The 20,729-nt window shown below is 39.2% G+C and overlaps 1 protein-coding gene across 10 annotated transcripts in view; it reads right to left on the reverse strand.

Moving 5' to 3' along the window:
* The window catches only part of KDM4C (lysine demethylase 4C), a 423,829-nt gene that overhangs the window by 272,632 nt on the left and 130,468 nt on the right, over positions 1 to 20,729 (reverse strand). The gene's annotated exons all lie outside the window — the stretch shown is intronic.

Here is a 20,729-nt window from a genome sequence, read left to right on the forward strand (position 1 = left end):
GACACAGCCAAATGAAAACCAAAGAATAAATATTTTGACCCATTTGAAATCCCTCAGAACACGGATGATAAGAATGCATCCCCATGTTGGGTACCTTCACAGTTTATTCTGAAAGACAGTTAACATGGCATGGCTGGTATGTATTTCAATGATAGTTGCCCAACAGTGACATGGTATTAGATCTGCACCCACCAAAGGTGTTATTTTAGAACAAGGAGCCCTGGCTTACAACCAGTTCCTGGGGCAGATCTGGGAAGCAAAATACAGAAATGCACTGATGGTCACTGCCATGGCACAATTTGAGAAGATGGGGATCCCAAATTGCTTTCTAAAGTTTAATAAATGTCAAAACCTCATGAGAGAAAAGAGACATTTATTACATGCCCTGTGTCGGTCACTATTCCAGAAAGTTATATGAATTACCTGATTTAGTTCTTACAAGTAACCTATATGACATGGTATTATTATCCCAAATTATACATGTCTTGTCCAAAATGATACTACCTACAAACAACCAACCCAGGATTCAAGCCCAGGCAGTCTAAATTAAGTGTCATCTCTTCACATGAAGACTACTTCCTTGCCTAGGAATCTCCTGCCGTTCCTGGTCACATGTTTTGCTCCTGGTTCTCTGTAAATAAGGGAGCACAACATGACAGGGTCCAGGCTGGATCCTTCCACTGAAGCCCTTTCCCGGCAATACTCCCCAATTCAAGTCCACCTCACCCTGGGAGAATAGGACCTGCAGGGACTTACACTGCTACTTTGTCAGCATGTAAGTTTCCTCCAAATAAATATGTTTGTGCTGAGAGTGTGTGTGTGTGTTGTTGTTTTTTTTTGGTGGGGGGGGGGGGCATGCTCTCCCTTTGCACAGTGGCCAAACTATACAACATGTAGGAACCAAACCCATGAACAGCTTGCAATAGATCTGGGGGAATTATAACTTCATTTCACAAAAGAAAGCACTTCAATTTGATGATATTTTCAGCTAAATGCTTCCTACACATAAAATGAGCATTTCTTTTAAGAAACAACTAATCCAGAAGGAATATAAACAAGAATATAAATACCCCTTCCTACATTAAGTTACATCGATTTTATCATCTTCTCTTCCATATAAAACATATCTATTATAAATTCATAATCAATAATATTTTCTACATCTCTATACCTCAAATTAGGTCAAATGCTATGAGGGAAACCCACTCATTCCAAAGGACTTTGCAGGAAAAAAAAATTGTGAAGAGACACTGCCCTCTGCTGGTGAATGATACACACTGTCCATGAATCTTCACTTTGAGAACAAAATCAAATACATTAATATTTAAGCACCATAGTCCATGATACAATTTACAGAATCTGCTAGTGAGTTTGGATTATATGGGAAAGACAAACACACACATGGTATATGTCTTAGAAAAAGCCATTATGCAATTTCAGGCTTTTTTACTACAACAAATACAGAACACATATTCTATCTGAAAATAATTTCAAGGCAAATTTCCACTTTAATTCTTTCAACAATTGTTTGAATGTGTATAATGTTGTTTATTTCCATTTTGCAATCAATGAGGAATGTCACCTTAATTACACATCAATCAGTAATTATAGGATAAAGTTTTAAACGTTTTAAAAGTACTATAAGGGGGACATGGGACTGAGTGAACTGATGAGGATGATTATAATTTTTGTGACTTTCTGTTTGAATAAAAAAAAAAAAAAGAAGGGTGATCCCAGGGAATCGTAAAAAAAAGAAAAAGGACTATAAGGGGGACTTCCCTGGTGGCACAGTGGTTAAGAATCCGCCTGCCAATGCAGGGAACACGGGTTCAAGCCCTGGTCCGGGAAGATCCCACATGCCGCGGAGCAACTAAGCCCGTGTGCCACAACTACTGAGCCTGCGCTCTAGAGCCTGTGAGCCACAACTACTGAGCCTGCGCTCTAGAGTCTGTAAGCCACAACTACTGAGCCCGCGTGCCACAACTTCTGAGCCCACATGCCTAGAGCCCATGCTCCACAAGAGAAGCCACCGCAGTGAGAAGCCCGTGCACCGCAACGAAGAGTAGCCCCCACTCGCCGCAACTAGAGAAAGCCCACGCACAGCAACAAAGACCCAAAACAGCCAAAAATAAATTAATTAATTAAATTAATTTTTTTAAAAAAAAGAGTGGTGACCTCCCAAAACAACACTGCAAGGGCTGAGTCACTTTAAAAAAAAAAAAAAAAAAAAGTACTATGAGCATGTATAGACACATATTTATCACCTCCTCCTTCACAGTGAAATTTTGGTTACAAGCTAAATATCCTGAAGCAGAGAGATTTCAGAATATCTCTACCATGTATCTATGAGACACATTTAGACATTAGACATTAGGGCTCTCCATACAAAGATACTACTGAAAACTGTAAGAAATAATTTTATTGGATATTTTTTAAATAGCACAAAATAATATATGAAAGCAGTCTTGTTTTAAAAAAAAAAAGAAAGAAAGAAAAAAAAGTCTCCAACAACACAGAAGTAGAGTGCATAAAAGGTGAGGGTCCCTGCTTTACACACCTCAAATTCACTCCACTGGCCAAAGGCCACCATAATTAACCATATGAATCCTTTCATTTCTTTTTCTAACTATTTACATTTTTTTAAAGACTGTTTTTAGAAACATAGCTTCACACTATATAAAGTACACATTAACTAGCTTTTTGCTTTTTACTTAACAATATATTTTGGAGATCTTTGTTGTATCAGTACATACAGATGTATTCCACTATTTTTAGCAGCTGCACAGTAGAAATGCAGGGCAGTTTTTATTTTTGCCAAACCAACATTTAGAAGCAACTTGATTTTAAAACCCACTTGAGTCTATAGCTGTACACAATTAAGTACATAAAAACATGTAATGCCAACCTTTTTCAGTGACTCAAGGAAAAATCTTTAAAAACCAAAAGCTGTACCTATACAGAAGGAAAACACATATCATATATTTGAGTATTCATATGATTTTTACTATTCAAAAATATTCTCCTTATAGTAAAGAACTATCAAAGTCTCATAAAAATAATAAGCATGTAACCCTAAGAATGACATTCTTTTGCAACCATATAGCATCCCATTGATCTTTCCTCAATATATGGCTTGTTTTAAGCCAAAGCTAAAATCCCCAACTGAAAATACAATTAACTCTATAAATAGCACCTTTCCTTGGAGTTCAAAGTTCCTCATCTTTGTTCAGTAATCCATACAACTCCAGTGATTAGTTCTGCTGTGGGGCTTAAACCATAACATACAAATGCCATAAAATAGGCTAGCTTTGTCCTCCTTTCACTTAGTTATAAATTTACTCTGAAGGTTTATTAATGAACAGCACAGTCACAAACACCCAAGCTGTCATTAGGCTCCTTCCTATTAAATTTACAGAAGCACTTACTCTACTGTCTGCACATCTCTACACACAGGCTTTGTAAAAACCACACATCTAGATTGGAACTGATCTTTATCAAGTTTTTCCCCCCTTGCAAACTGCCCAGTCCCAAAGAGTTTATCATCCTCTGTTAAATGTATAGCTTAGTGAATGAATGAACATTCAATCTACAGTTGTGTCTTGACTGTGTTGAATACCCATTTCCCTCTGTGTCCTATTTCTGTTTCCCCAAGACTGTAATTTCCTCACTGACTGCTTTCCCAGCGTTTACCTCAAATCAAGATCACTGTGTTTGGACTAGGTTTGGTTTCATAGTCATTGCATCTGGGAATGGCAAGCAGAGAAACACTTTCTCTTGACCCCTTGAGACAAGATAACATGTCCTGCTCTGCGAAGATGAATCCAATAAAAAGCATCTATTTAACAGAGGTAGGTCCAGGGAAGAGAGATAAGCAAGGACACAATTAAAAGAATATAGCTGCCCCAAGAAAGGCTTCATGGGAGAGAAGGGGTACTAAGCTGAACTTCGAAGGATGTTAGAATTTCTGCAAGCTTTTTCAAGACATCTTTCCACATGTAATCAATAACGTATGCAGTGTAAACCTGTTTAGGGAAAAGAGCACAATAAAGCAAAGCTGAAGCATAAGAGGGTAAAAACTGGGCAGTGGAGCTGAAAAATGTAGGTCAAGAACCTGGAAACAGTAAAGACCTCCTTATTCAACTGCACAGACAGAGGAACCAGGGGAAAGACATCCTTATCCCTATGAGGTAGAGAGGACATAATCTGACCTAAAACCTCTGAGACTCCCACAAAGTGTGACTCTCAATCCTCTGTTGCCCTGCAGTTACTAGCAGTACAAATCTTAATACAAATGACATCTACAATTTGCTGCAGGAACAGAGTGGGAATTAGGAAGGCTACGCCCGTTCCACTGTCAATATTTGGAAAAAAGAAGGTCCAGGTGGGTGTATAGTGGCAGCTAAGAGGAAAAAAGGAACACAGGCTCAATCCTTGGGCCATAAGCAAACACTGACTCCTGTAAATAAAAACACAAAATATACTCCAATACAATTTAAAAGCAAACAAACTGGGAATAATGTTTGTGGAAAATAAAGCCAAAGGTTCTTATCCTTAATTCATAATAATATTCATAATAATATTTTGAATATTAAAATATGAATAGAAAATATAAGCAATTAAAATTATTCAAGTTCCTTAGTAATTTTTAAAATGAAAATAAAAAACAAGATTATGGATTGACATATATACACCAATATGTATAATAACTAATAAGAACCTGCTGTATAAAAACGTAAAATAAAATAAAATTCAAAAAAAATACAATTATGCTTTTTCTTTAAAAAAGGAAAATTATTTTAATAACAATCTCAGTGTTGGCAAAAGATAATTTTTTTGTGACCTGTGAGTAAAAATTCTGGAAACAATCTGACAACCTGTATCCAAAAACTATTTGATTCAATAATTACCCTTCTATATTACTCAGCCATAAAAAGAAATGAAATTGAGTTATTTGTAGTGAGGTGGATGGACCTAGAGTCTGTCGTACAGAGTGAACTAAGTCAGAAAGAGAAAAACAAATACCGTATGCTAACATATATATGTGGAATCTTAAAAAAAAAAAAAATTGTTATGAAGAACCTAGGGGCAGGGTAGTAATAAAGACGCAGTCATAGAGAATGGATTTGAGGACACGGGGAAGGAGAAGGGGAAGGGGAAGCTGGGATGAAGTGAGAGACTGGCAGGGACTTAATATACTACCAAATGTAAAACAGATAGCTAGTGGGAAGCAGCCACATAGCACAGGGAGATCAGCTTGGTGCGTTGTGACCACCTAGAGGGGTGGGATAGGGAGGGCGGGCGGGAGACGCAAGAGGGAGGAGATATGGGGATATATGTATATGTATAGCTGATTCACTTTGTTATAAAGTAGAAACTAACACACCATAGTAAAGCAATTATACTCCAATAAAGATGTTAAAAAAAAAAAAGAATCCTTAAACAGAAAAAAAAAATTACCCTTCTAAAATTATATCTCTTGAGAAAAAAGAGAGTTGGACAGTAATGAATTCATAAAGCTCTTTACTACAGTGTGTAATCTGTAATACTGAAATTTGTAAATAACCAAACTCCATAACAATAGGTAAACGGTTAAATTAGGGTACATTCATAGGATAAAATACTCAGCTATTTTTTTAAATAAATTTATTTTATTTATTTATTTATTTTTGGCTGTGTTGGGTCTTCATTGCTGCACACAGGCTTTCTCTAGTTGCGGCAAGCAGGGGCTACTCTTTGTTGAGGTGCGCGGGCTTCTCATTGTGGTGGCTTCTCTTGTTGTGCAGCACGGGCTCTACGCGCGCGGGCTTCAGTAGTTGTGGCACGCGGGCTCAGTAGTTGTGGCGCACGGGCTTTGTTGCTCTGCGGCATGTGGGATCTTCTCGGGCCAGGGCTCGACCCCATGTCCCCTGCACTGGCAGGCAGATTCTTAACCACTGTGCCACCAGGGAAGCCCCTCAGCTATTTTATTAATTTATTTATTCATGGCTGTGTTGGGTCTTCGTTTCTGTGCGAGGGCTCTCTCCAGTTGTGGCAAGCAGGGACCACTCTTCATCGTGGTGCGCGGGCCTCTCACTATCGCGGCCTCTCTTGTTGCGGAGCACAGGCTCCAGACGCGCAGGCTCAGTAATTGTGGCTCACGGGCCCAGTTGCTCCGTGGCATGTGGGATCTTCCCAGACCAGGGCTTGAACCCATGTCCCCTGCATTGGCAGGCAGATTCTCAACCACTGCGCCACCAGGGAAGCCCCCTCAGCTATTTTAAATAGTATTTTTGAGAATGCTGAAGTGGCATGAGAAAATATTCAAAAACAATAAAAATATAAGCAAAATGTAAAATTATATATTTGATAATATTCCTTTTTATTTTCTTTCCAATTATGTATTTATTTATTTATTTATCTGTTTATGGCTGTGTTGGGTCTTCGTTTCTGTGCGAGGGCTTTCTCTAGTTGCGACAAGTGGGGGCCACTCTTCATCGCGGTGCGTGGGCCTCTCACTGTAGCGGCCTCTCATGTTGCGGAGCACAGCCTCCAGACGCGCAGGCTCAGTAATTGTGGCTCATGGGCCTAGTTGCTCTGCAGCATGTTGGATCTTCCCAGACCAGGGCTCGAACCTGTGTTCCCTGCATCGGCAGGCAGACTCTCAACCACTGCACCACCAGGGAAGCCCCCAATTTTTTTTAATATTTTTATATGCATGACAGAAAGCCTGGTTTAGGGAAGTGGGTCCAAGATCTCATCAAACTGACTCTCTATGCACCCACAGTATTCAGGATAACTGGGGCCTCCTCCCAGAAGTCCATCACAGGTCATTACACAGCAGGTAATTAACAGATGTTGAATTAAACTGAATGCCAGTCTTAAGAAATTTGGTGGACACTGATTAGTGGTTCCAGGCCTTCTGCTTCAGAGACAAACACATTGAAGCAGAAGGCCCAGAACCACTGTTACACTGAGGACTACTTTGTCCACAGACCCTATTAAGACAATAAGCATCTAGGAGCTGAACACATAATATCCACTGAAGACAATCCCTTCCATAGTGGTACCTGTTTGGCTTTATCCTGTGGAATTTCCTTAAATAAGAAGCACCATTTACTTCAAAGCTTAATGATTATAAAGTCTAAGAATTATAAAGTCTGATTCAATCTGCTATCATGTCAATCAGTTCCAAAAGGTAAATGCAGAATATAAACAGGGGGAAAGGGGGATCTCTTAGAATGAAATCAGCCCAAACTGCATTATATCAATCTAATAAAAACTAAACTCTACATGTGCTTATTGAAATTCTAGGTTTGTAAACTTCCCAACCTCAAAATGTTTCTTTGAAAACACAGTGAACTGCATCGCCCCAATTTTCCCAGTAAGTAGCTCCATCAGTTACTCAGTAACTGAGTATGGACTTCAGATTCTCCACTGCACAACTCAAAGAGTGGATACTTCTAGAAATATGGATCTGAGCTTCCAATTCCTTGTCTTCACTTTCACTTAGGCTGCTCTGACAGGCAGGATCACCGATGAGAACAAACAGTAAAGTGGTAAACGGGAACTGTAAAGGAATCTGTGTTCACTTTTCAGTCCAGCCCTGAGCGGCTGAGTATATCACAGACTGACTTAACTTTGCCACAGACACCTTCCATCTCTATTGAGGTGCCACAGACCCCTTCCATCTCTACACAAATACATCTGTGTAGTAACTGGGCAAAAAAGCACCATGAATTGGTCATAAGGCAACTACACTACAGAAATGCCTTTTAAGACACACTGCTATAGTGTAAACCGTGTACAAATCTGAGAACAGCAGTTTATCTATTGAGAGGCCTTGGTCATGCTTACTCAAACTAAACACTTCAGGATCTATGATCCAGCACTAATTCAGAAGGTCCTGAGTGTAAACAGCACCAAAATTCAAAAAACCTTCCTAAAATTCTCTCTAATCAAATGTGAAATACTAAAGTATGAAATCACGTTTTCTAAAAATTATGACCATGTACCTAAATGGATGTGGTTTTAGGGACATAATCTAGACATTTCAAAACTTAAACATCAAGTCACTTACTAGAGCCAATGAGAGGGAAAATATGTTAACAGAGAAGAGTTTCACACAGGAGCTGAGCAGGGTTTGGATTACTGCTCTCTTGGTTATCTTTCCCCTCATCTATGCCTCCAATCCCCTGCCAAGACAGCCTCCAATGTGTATCTTTATCGGCAGATTTAATGCTACTTTTGTTCTTCTTCAGCTCTACTCTACCATTCCCCCAAAATAGAAAAGTTTGCACTTAACTTTTTAAATATAGCTTGTATATGCTCTTTGGTTGTTTGCTTTTAAGAATGACATAAAATTAAGGGATATTTTAAGCACCATCTGCTCTCTTGAAACAATGGGCAATAACTTCCTGATTGTCTTACTTCATGTACGTGTTTTAAATCTAGAGTGTCCTTTATGATTATTGCAGTTGGCATTTTCTTATTTTATGTATCCTTTCTTGCCTACATCTGTACGTAGCAACCAGGCTGGGTTTTATCCCCTCTTTGTGCCATTCCTATTTCAATTTCCCATTATCACATAACTGTTGACAAAAGTCACTCAGTTACTTTTTCCTGTCGTGTCTTCCAAATTCACTGGGATGATCCTTTATGAGGACGGAGAAATGCAATTCTAAAGGAACTTATTAAAATTTACTTAACCAATCCAATCTTTCAAGTATGAGGACACGGGTTAGAAATGCTGTCATTCAGTAAAACAGAAACTATGATGGCATTAACTATCTCCCAGTATTAACTGTGGTGGAATAAGCTGAGATGCTGGTGCAGGCAGGGCCCGTCAACAAAGACAGGGCTGGAAACGTGCAAGTGCTCCAGGTCCACCTAGCCATCTGCTCTGCACGGGGGAGGAGGGTGAAGGGAAACAGAGCAATGAACTAAGGCATTCGTTTTCAAAGTCCTGATTTGTTAACGAGATCTGTGCAATGAACTCTTATGCACTACTGTGGTTCTGTGATGGCCCACACAAAAAATCTACGGCAACCACCTGTCCTACTCTACTGGGATAAGCTAGAAGATTTTTCTAATAAATATTTACACTCTAAATGTTTTACTTGCCATAAATGAAAGATGTATTAAAAGGAAAGCTGTTTAAAGACACTGGAAAACAATGTGAACAGCACTGATTAACTTTGTGTAAATTTTTTAAAAGACAGAGAGAGACATATGCTAATATTTTTGAAAGGATATACAAGGAGTTGTTAAAAGGTTTTACCTTTAAGGAAGGGGCTAGAAAGGGTGCCATTAAATATTTTTCTGTAGTCTAATTTTTTTAGCCGTGGACATATACTAATTTTTTATACACTTTAACAACAGGTAACAATACTAAGAGCCATCGTGATTTCCTTTCAAATAATTTTCTGTAAAATTAAAAGGATTCTAGTACATGGCACACCATAATTTACTCAATGATTCCCATATCATTGGACATAGTAGTTACAATTCAATTTTTGCTGATAAAACTAGCACTACAACAATCATCTTTGTAAGTGTACTTCTGCCTGCATTTCCAATTATTTCCTAGGAGTGTAAGAAATGGATCAAAGGGCATAGAGATGTTGAGGGGTATTGATACATATTATCTGCCTGCTTTTCAGGATACTTATCCCAATTACACCACCACCAACAGAAGTGCAAAGTGATCACTCTAACAAGTACATTCTCAAGAGTAATGGGAGTTTTCCTTATGTCTTTACTAATATGATAAGAAAAAAAAAATCCTTCAGTATTACTATGAATACTACTGAAGTTTGAACAAATTTTCAGTTTTCAAAGAAACAGGTTTTCATGCTATTTCAATAGTTATCAGAACAGTCCAATTTTTTGTTAATTAATACTTAAAATTAAAGGACAGAATACACATTCCTGAGAACTGGGAATACAAGAAACACTGAAAATTATGACTAAGCCGTATAAAAATATAGTTTATGAAAATTTAGAAAGTTGCTGGAAACAACCTATTCTTTTATCTTAATTCAAATATGCATGCAGTATGTAAAAGCCATGTCTGGATGAGAGTCAAACTTAGCAGGAATCTACAACGTCCATGATGGTTTTCTTTCCAAGAATTTACAACACATGGTCTTTCGAATTCAACAGAGGGCCCAAGAGCCACAGTATGTTTTTGAACACATAAGCAACAGCTCCTTCAAATTCCTCCTCTTGGCAATCTGGCCCACAGAACTCCAAATGCTGCCCTCATTTTGGCAGAAAGTAAAAGTGAATGGATGTGAGAATTCAGTAGAAATATATAAAGCAATCCATCTGCCCAGCCTGCTGTTAGCACGTATGCTGCAAATACTATCCCCATAGCCACTGTTTCTCAGCACCTCAGGCCTGAACCCCACCAGTCTTCCCCAAATAGTATTAGGGAGTTCCCTGACTTAGAAATGACCATGATGAACGGCTTTTTAAAAATGTACTCAGTGAGAGAGGCATGGTGCTAGGTGTCTGCCCCCACTGTGGCCCCCATCCTGGTGAGGCACCAGTTAAAGCCCTCTTTACAGGTAGGAAAACTATGGCTCACAGAGGCAGGTTACACAAGTACCACACACAGAACCAGAATTCTAACACGGGTCTGTGTGATTGGGTTGGGTTTTTGTTTGCTTGCACTCAAATTAGCCATCAAAACACTTTTAGTAAGGAAAGAAATACTCTGGAGATGGAGCAACAAACACTTGTATTTCTGAGAGTTATGAAAAATAAAACACTGGCCTGCTTTCTCCAGGCTTCGATTTTAAACAGAAGCCTTTTAGCTCTCTAACCTGGTGTCCAAAGCATGGGCTTTAGCTAGGTATGGTCCCCTTAAGATCACAGGCTGGAGACTTCAGCGCTTCCTTGTCCTCATCTAGAGAGATGAGCCTCCCATTACTCTCCTAGGGCACGCTGGCGTTTTCCTCTATTTCTCCACCAATCCTACCCTCCTCCTCCTTTCTATTTGGCCAAGATTGGTCCACTGATCTGATCCATCATCGCTGGAAAAGGAAACGGGAATTCTCTTAGACCAGCCAGGCCCACCACTGAGCCAAGGTCAATTCCCCAAACTGGAATTCTGCAAGAAAGATGCAGAAGAAACACAATCCTAACCCACCACACATCTATCCAGTCCCCATCACAACTCTGCAAGGCTCCTTACAGATTTAATTTCATTTATTTTTCAGAACAACTTAAAGAGGCTATAATCTCCATTTTACATATGGGAAAAAGGTATTTAAAGAGGTTAATTAAGTACTTGCTCCAATCACACAGTTAGTAAAAGGAAAAGGCAGAATTCAAGTCAGAGCCTGGCCAAGCCTTGAACTTGTCCGCCTTCAATGCACAACAGTGCCTCCCTAATATATGAGGAAAATGAAGCTCAGCAGAATTACACACAGCCTGAGAGGGATTCAAGACAGTCTGTTACTCTCCAAAGTGTCAGTCGCCTCCACTACCCTGTGTCACGTCAGGAGTGATCCTGATGGCACTACTAAGCAGATCATGGAATCTCAATAACTACTTGAGGTATATTTCTAATGAAGCATCTTGAAGGAAGATACAACATATAATTAATTTTATAAAACTAACTTTGATATTATACATGGAACACAAGGCATGCTAAATTTTTCTTCCTTAATGTTTTTCTAGCCTTTTACTAAAAGACTATAAAGTAATAGCAATATTGGTAAAATATATACATACAATCCTCATCCCCTATCTGCCAAAATACTGCTATTTATGATTATAAAATAGACAGTTCCCCAATATTACGATTTTATTTCTTCATATTTTTAACAACACTAATTTGAAACTTCCCTTACTTAGCTACTTATTCATTGGTCATACTCAAGTATGATAAAAATCAAAATATCAGACAGTAAGAGAAACATAACACCATCATAAAACTGCACTCAGCATTATAAGCAAGAGGCATACAAGTATTGATATTGCTCTCCCTTAAGGACAGCACTTGGCAGGATCAGCAAGCTGATCAATACAAATGAAAGACAAAAATAATGCCAGATGGAATGAGCTGTGAGCACTAAATATCACAGATAGAGCCACAAAGAATCCATCAGTGCTCTAAGCTATCATGTTGGAAATCATCCCTCCAGAGTATCTGGAATGTCCAGAAGATACTCTTGCTTTACCTTCCTCGTTTCGGAAAGAGGCAAAAAAAATATTACTAGGCATAGTTTGTAGGGAATAAAAGCATAGTAAATTTAAAATACTGGGCATGGCTGAAAGAGGGAGAGAACCAAGCGCTGGGCTTCTATATTATATCAGACTTTTTTAGGGTCTGCCTAACTGGGGGCACCTTTCCTCTTTGAATCGGCTAACGCTCTGATTCTTCTAATTGCGGAAGTGCGGAACTGTTAAAACAGTAATAGAGATTAATCAGGGGTTTCTTCACCCATTCTTTATTCCCTTTGATATTTAAATATCAACACCCTGTTCAGCTACTACCCTCATTACTTTCAACCTTCTGCTTGAGAAGGGGCTCTGGTGAGAGAGTGTTCCAGGGCTACAGCCCCCGTGGGAATTTCTGGGCTACAGTCCTGACAAGCAGTTCTGAAGAGAGGTGTATTCACGCTTTCTATCATCTTGCTCACAGCAGAGGGAGGATAGACTGTGGATCCACAGATTAAAGTCTAATTATAGCCACTGACCTCAGTGAAATCCCATTAAAGCTCTCTTTTGATTCAAAGAGGTCACAGCAAATGATCAAGTAGGCAAGATGCCTACATCAAACTTCAAACTGGGCATCTGCACATGTTGCTTTTGTTCAATCAGCAGAGAACAAGTATCTTGAAGGAAAGGGAACAGTGACCTTGGTTGGCATGCCTTATATAAGAAGTCCTAATTCACACTTAGCTCTTCCACTGAGAAAGAAAAATCACTATGTGGCTAGGCCAAGGGTTCAGACCCCACCTGAGAAGTTTTCCCGAGTCCTCCTATAACTAGCTTTTTCTGTAAGTTACAGCATTGAATCAAAAGATTATATAGATCTTTTGAGGGAGGTACTTGTAAGAACAATTAGCAACCAGATCATAAAGTTATCAAGTGAATCCTTGCTAGGATTAATCATTAGCAAGCAGTCGTCCCCATATTCAAATCCAGCCCCACTAGATACAAACTGTGCTCTCTTTACCCCTCGCCATGCTGCCTCCTAACCAACATGTGGACATTTACACCACAGCTTTTGAATAAATTTAGGAACAGGACCACTATTTCAACAGTACAGTCTTAGCAAGGCAAAGTGATTTTCCCAAAGAAAATCAGCTTATTGGTGTTAGAAGAACTGACTTTATTTTAATGGTCCATGTTTCCTTTTTCTTAGGTTGTCCGCAAACCTTCCAAATCGATCATCTCCCTTCCTGCTATGAAATCTTAGGCTTCATCATCTGAATTGACGTGATGAGTTAAGTTGTAAAAATGGATGTCACATATGGACTGGAAAGCTTTAGGTTCTCAGAAGAAAATTTTTAAATGTGGTAAATTTATATATTACATTTATATATAAATTGCATTTATAATTATTTTGGTCTGTTTGATAGAGCTGCCAGTGAACCTTTAGCTGAAATGTAAAAAAGAAAACATCAACCCAAACAACAAAGGCCTATTTAATTCACTAAAGACCAGTGGTTCTCAACCCAAAGCATCCAGCAGGCTCACCTAGGGGGATTTTTAAAATGCAAATGCTGTATCCCTTCACCAGAGATTCTTATCCTATTGGTCTGGGTGGGTCCATGCTTTTAAAGCTCCGCAGGGTTGAGAACAGCTGCTGTAGACTCTAAATGTGGATCCATCGACCAGACAGAGACCACACATGTCTTGTTTACTTTCTTAACTGAAGCACAGGGCCCAGCACATAACAGGTGCTCTCCCAAAATGACCTGCCATTTACTTTCCTAGCTTCCTTATGGTTTGGGTTGGCCATGAGATATAAAAGTTTTTTCAGGTAGGGTTCAAGGAAAGATTTTCCTCCCAGGTAGAGGGACGTGGGTGAGCCACATTCCTGCATTGTCCCCCTCCTTCCTCCCTGGAAGAAACACGTCTGGAGTAAGCACAGCTATAGTGGCAAGCTTGCTAATAAACACCCTCCCACGGAGGAGAATAAGACAGAAGGAGGGGAAGAGCATGAGACCTCATGACACTGCTGAGCTGCACCAACCCTGGGGCCACCTGGCTGAAAATCCCTCAAGCGAGGAAACCACCCCTTATTAGATAAACCACTGCTTGTCTTCTCAGTGGTAGTTGCAGAAGGAGGAAAACACAGTAAACCCTGTGTGGGAGAGAATGAGAAGCTGTGGGGAACCAGGAAATCTGTTGTTTATAAATGCTGGGGGTGCCCACAGCCCAAATGATTCTCCCATTATCCCTTTGTTCCCTCGAGGGGCTGGCCAACCTGCTTCCCTCAAATACCGCCAAGGTGTTCTTCCCACTACTCTCCTAGAATTCTGGATCACCACTGGCCAGAATACTCACTCCCGACTTCTACCGTCTTCTCCAGACACTTATCTAGGACACAGCCTTTTACGGAATTTTTTTTACTGTGTTTACTGTTATAAAAAAAAAAAAACTGGAAAAAAAAAAAAACATGGAAAAGGCAAAAGAAATGGTAAACAAAAAATTCCCCAAAGCTTCAAAAAGTGCTTCAATAAAATTAAGTCCCTGATAATCATGAAATACGTCAAGGTAGGAGCATACTAAACTTTGTTCTGATTCTCTACATACACACCTTTTTGTCCAGACTGATGCCTCAGGATCCCCCTCACTCCTCAAAATGAAGAAGGAAGCAAAGAACCTTTTCTTCCCCCCAACTTAATCAAAGAGTAGGGTGGTCAAAGCCCGAGAGGTTAACGATGGGCTAAAAAAGAATTCATATGTAGGTTGATCAACAGATCATAAGAATACAGAATAAAGTGTCCACTGGCTTTAAGAATCCAAACAAAAACAAATGCCAGAGAGAATCACCACCACCTGGTGGTGATTGTCAACTACAACTTACGTGGGACAGGATCATTCTGAAGCCTCAAGTATCTTAAAAGTGATCCTACAAATCACATACTTGGCTGGCACCTGTTTAATCCACCGCATCCAAGGAGATGAATCCAGAAGGATATGGGGCACTAGGGGGCCAACCTTCTGCCTCTAATCTCAACCTCACCATCCTCATTTTAGGCATCATCCCAACTCCTTGGTTTGAGAAAGGGGGCTAGTAGAGGACAGAAGATGCATTATCTCTGAGATGGCAAGAAGTGACATGTGTGAAGTGCCCTGCACAGCGCCTGGCAGATTGTGAACGATGTCGGCTACTACTATCAAACTAGATGAAAGTAGAATGGCTTAAAGACAAATTAATTTTTCTCAGTACAGTGTACACATTATTCAAAAAGCCAATTTACTTTTTTTTAAGGTATTGAGTTAACTAAAGCCTCAAAAACAGATATTACCTTGATTTCAGGTTAGCAACTAAACATCAGTGTCATAAACCATATACCTAGTTCCATTCAAATCCCATAATCTAGCAAATTTAAATTAGCACTGAATGAAATCAGGCTCCCTATCTCTGAGGACTCAAGCCCCAAATATCTCTCCTGCAGACACAATATATACTAATCAACTGGCTCTCCTAGTATACTACTTGAAGTCTCAGATTTTCTGAATCCCACAACTCAATACTTCATCAGAATAAAATGGGGACATAATGTGACTATTTTCTTTCTTAATACCTCTTCTTGATACATAAATACTAACTTCCCAGTTAGAGTACAAACTCCTAAAGACATGACTTTGTATGCTTCTTTTTCTCTACATGGTATTTTCTTGGTATTTTCATAGTATTTTCTCTTCTTTCCTTTAAGCTCTGTGAAAAAGGCAGAGGAGAGTCACTCATCAGCACTGCTATGTTGTACCACCAGGACTCAGGAAACAGAGACAAAGTAGAGGTAAAAAGATAAAATGCAGAATAAAATCACTAAACTCCCGAAGTTCATATTTTATATGCCATACCAGACACTTAAAATCAGAATGCCAAGAACTGTTAAATGAGCAATGTGCAACACTGTCTACATTTTCTTTCCTTCACAAGCTGTAAGAATAGAGAAATGTCACTATACTGGTATTCTACGATCTAAAGCATATTAAAATATAACCTAGAGACTCACTGTTAAAATGATTCCTGATTGCTTTAATAAAGACTGCCCAAGATTAAAGATTTTTTTAGGACAATTGCTACCTGATTTAGGAAAAACCAAATTTAATTTTAGAGAAGGATTGAAATATAAAATAAAATGAACCCATATCATGGTTCTTGCATGAAAGACAATTTAATAGTTGAAATCCCTTCCAGATTAAAAGGAAATCAATTTCAACATTCTATCATCTCTTTTTAAACTTGTTCAAACGTTTGAGAATTCAAATGTCCGAATGCTTTAAAGTTAGATAGTGAAGTAATGCTCTTGGAGTTCATAGGAGAACATTCCCAGCTCTGCAGTGCAATTTTTCAGCTTTCTGGCATATCATGTTAATAGATTATCACTTAAAATAAAATTAATGTAAAATATGAGATATCATTTTGGAGTCACCAACTATTACCTTTCCTTCCAAGAAGATAATGTTATTTATCATGCCATAGATAAGTCTCTCATGCTGCACACACTGTCATAAATACACTGCTTCTGATGGTGTAGGCTAGATATGACTGTCCCCCAGACAATGATTCGTTTTTACTCAAGAAAATCAGTACAGTAAATAACTTTTCTTCCCTTAGAGACAATCATAGTGCTGGAGGCTGCTGCAACACAAAAACATAATATCTTCACAAATGTCTCCAAACAGTCAAGCTGAAAATCTAAGCCAAAGTTTCATTTAACAGCCTGTCAGTTTTCTGATGTGAAGCTAATGAATGCAGTGGCAAACAAATCCATCAAACCTAACATCAAAACAACTGCACTTCATCCCACCAAACGGAAAAATGAAATACAACCTGCAGGCCAGCTCTCTGATCCGTCCTAGCTAGGAAGCAGACCTGTGAATGCCACCACAGCTGCTGCACAGAAGTTACCACGGACTCCATTTCACCACAGATAGAAAGAACGTTCCAGGAACAGAAAACATTCATCTCGAATATACACCAATATCTTAGTTCAACTGCTATGCAATCTGGTAGATATTTTTAAATCTCTACTAGAAAAAAATATACAGTGTTTCACTCTAGATTACTCTGATATTCAAAGCTAGAAAAATGCCTAAAATAACTGGATGATATGTTCCACGCATACTATAGCTTTGCAAATGGAGGTTTATTAAAAGCCCTTCTGCTCTTTATGAACGCTCCTTGAAGACAAAGAAAACAAGTCCTTTTGTATAATCATGTAGCACAATTCCTGTTCCAGAGAAGAAACTCGCCGGGCACTCACCAAAGCTGAACTCCGCCTATAAGTAGGCATATGGGCACGTGGCCACCTGGAACATTCCTCTCAATTTTTTTCAGTGAAAACCTTAATTCTGATAAATTAAATGGGGGGGAAATTACATAACCGCTTTCTTTGGTAGGTGGGCCCTCTTAAGGCAAGGCCCTTCTCTTCTGGAGTATCATGCAGGATTTGCCTTGCTATATTTACTAGGTCAAGGCAAAAAACAGCTGAATGATCCTAAAGAGAAGAGAGGGAAAGACAGAAACAAGAGGAATGGCAAGGCCAATGGTATAAGCAGGAATTTTTAGAAACAAGGATAGTCAAATTAAGTTGCTATCATGGCTCATTTCTACCTATGCCTGTTTTCTAAAGACCTTCTCCACAATCCAGGCACAAAAAAAGCCTTATGTGAGAGGTGAGGCAGTTTGGGTAGATACTATAATAAAGAGCCGTCTGGACTAAGTGCTAGAATACAGGGAATATACCGACAGGCAGTGGAATATCCACATAATAATTATTGTTGTTATTATTATTATTTAGCTGAGAATATCAAAGGTTCAGGAATTTGCTGAAATTTGGAAGACGAGTATTTGGGATCACCACAAATAATGGCATGGAAGTTCTAGTCAATGTAAGCTATACTTTAAACAAAGGGAAGGTTTCATGAACCAATACCACATACCAAGAGGTCAGTAATACATTCAAAGGAAATCCACAGAAACCCCACCTCCTGTCCTGCTCCAGAGATGCCACCAGAGGTCAAGTAGCCAACAACAAAGGAAGCAGTCCTGGATCCCTTGCAGTGCCAACTCTACCCTCACTTCTGGCTCCCATCAAATAGGTCAGCCTCCAAGTGATGAATTCACAGAAACATACATGGTGCCTGGCATAGAGCAGACAAGCATTACCTGAAAAAACAGAGCTCTGTCCCCATCTACATTAAGCCACTTGAATGGCTTAAAAGGTTCCTATTAACCAAAGCCTGCTGGCTGTTAAACAAAGACCACCAATAATATCAGTGAACCTGGGGTTATCTTTCCAAAATTATTTTTTAAATTAAAAAATAACCTCTTGGGGACTTCCCTGGTGGTCCAGTGGTTAAGAATCCACCTTCCAATTCAGGGGACACAGGTTCGATCCCTGGTCAGGGAACTAAGATCCCGCATGCCGCAACTACTGAGCCCGCGTGCCACAACTACAGAGCCCACGCGCTCTGAAGCCTGCGCGCCACAACTAGAGAGAAGCCCGCGTGCTGCAATGAAAGATCCCACATGCCGCTACGAGGATCCCGAGTGCCGCAACTAAGACCCGATGCAGGCAAATAAATAAAATAAATTAATTTAAAAAAATAACCTCTCCTAACAGCTCTTGTCTATGTTATGAAATTAGAAATATTGGTTTGTAATATATGAAATATTATCAGTAGAGATCCTTCACTCTCCACCACGTTAATTAATTAATGCCACACCACAGACACTTTATCAGATGCTTTTATATACTCAAATCAACATGCGACAGGTAAAGCAGATGTCATTCCCCAGTGCTTCAACTATAAAAAGTATGCCATTATTTTTTAAATTATCCCCCCTAAATGCATAACTCATCATTACTCGTGAAAAATTACTGTTTTTTAAATAGTTATCATTTAGAATGAATTGAAGAAGACAAAGAATTAAGACTAACCAATTTGGCCATCATCAAAGTTAAAAGTCTTTAAGTACAATTCATAATTAATTCACTATACATTACATTTGTCCCCAGCAAAATACAAAAACTGCCCAATTTACAAATTTTCCTAAGATTAAAAATTACACATGTTCACACATACACGTACATACACACACACACTATATAGTAAATTATATGGTTCCCTAAAGAAACAGACTTGAAAATCAATAAAAATATGTGTCAAATAAATGATAAAATAAAATCTTCCCTCAAAATGCCATCACAGCACATTATAATGTAAGCAAACAATTTAGAATAGCCAAGAAAAACATTAATACTGAGGAATAAATTTAAGAAAGCCTAAGGATGTTTTAGTGAAACATTCAAAATTGTATCCAAGATTAGTTTCCTATTTTTATGCAGAATAACCAAAATTCGTTACACGAATCAAAGTAGATTCTTTTATTTTATTTTTTTAAATTTATTTATTTTTGGCTCTGTTGGGTTTTCGTTGTTGTGCACAGGCTTTCTCTAGTTGCAGTGAGCGGAGGCTACTCTTCGTTGCAGTGCACAGGCTTCTCACTGCGGTGATTTCTCTTGTTGCAGAGCATGGGCTCTAGGCGTGCGGGCTTCAGTAGTTGTGGCATGCAGGCTCAGTAGTTGTGGCTCGCGGGCTCTAGAGTGCAGGCTCAGTAGTTGTGGCACACGGGCTTAGTTGCTACGTGGCATGTGGGATCTTCCCGGACCAGGGCTCGAACCCGTGTCCCCTGCATTGGCAGGTGGATTCTTAACCACTGCGCCACCAGGGAAGTCCCAAAGTAGATTCTTAATACGTCACCGTGTCAGTTATCAGTTGAAGCTCTCTGTGGTAGGTAGAATGCTGACGCCCACACACTCCCCAACTCGGTTCCATCCCTAACAGCAAAGATATCCATGTCCTAGTTCCTGCAATCTGTGAATATGTTATTTTTTATGACAAAAAGGATTTTGTGGATTGCTTGCTCTGAAATCTAGGGGACCACAGCAAGGACCTGAGAGAGGCCTCTAGGAGCAAAGACCTGGTTGACAGGCAGCAAGGAAACAGGAACTCAGTCCTACAACTGCCAGGAACTGAATTCTACCAACAATCTCACCAAGCAAGGAAGTGGATTCTTTGTCAGAATCTCCAGTAAGGAATGCAGCCCTGCAAGCACCCTGACTTTTGCTGGTTAGACCGATGTCAAATGTATAACCTACAGGACTACGAAACAGTACAAGAGTATTGTTTGAAACCACTAATTTTATGGTAATTTGCTATAGCTGCAATGGAAAACTAATACATTCTCAGAATAGCACCACCTCACCAAAAGTAAGGAAAGAGTGGAGACAACACCTAGAAACATCTCAAACACATGTAATTACAATTTTAAATTAACCGGCCAAAACTGCATTATAGCCATTGAACATTTTGTACCCAGTAAAAAAAACCAGAACCCAGACAGTCATATCCCCTGACTAAATTGAATGATATAAATCAACACAGCATGAGTGGGTATCCACATACCTAAGTTTTTTTCCTCACAACAAATCTATGAGGTAGAGAGGAATTTTTAATTTATAGGAAGAAACAAAAAGAAGAAATGA

Source organism: Balaenoptera ricei, chromosome 6 (genome assembly GCF_028023285.1).
Source record: "Balaenoptera ricei isolate mBalRic1 chromosome 6, mBalRic1.hap2, whole genome shotgun sequence".
Classification (NCBI taxonomy): Eukaryota; Metazoa; Chordata; class Mammalia; order Artiodactyla; family Balaenopteridae; genus Balaenoptera; species Balaenoptera ricei.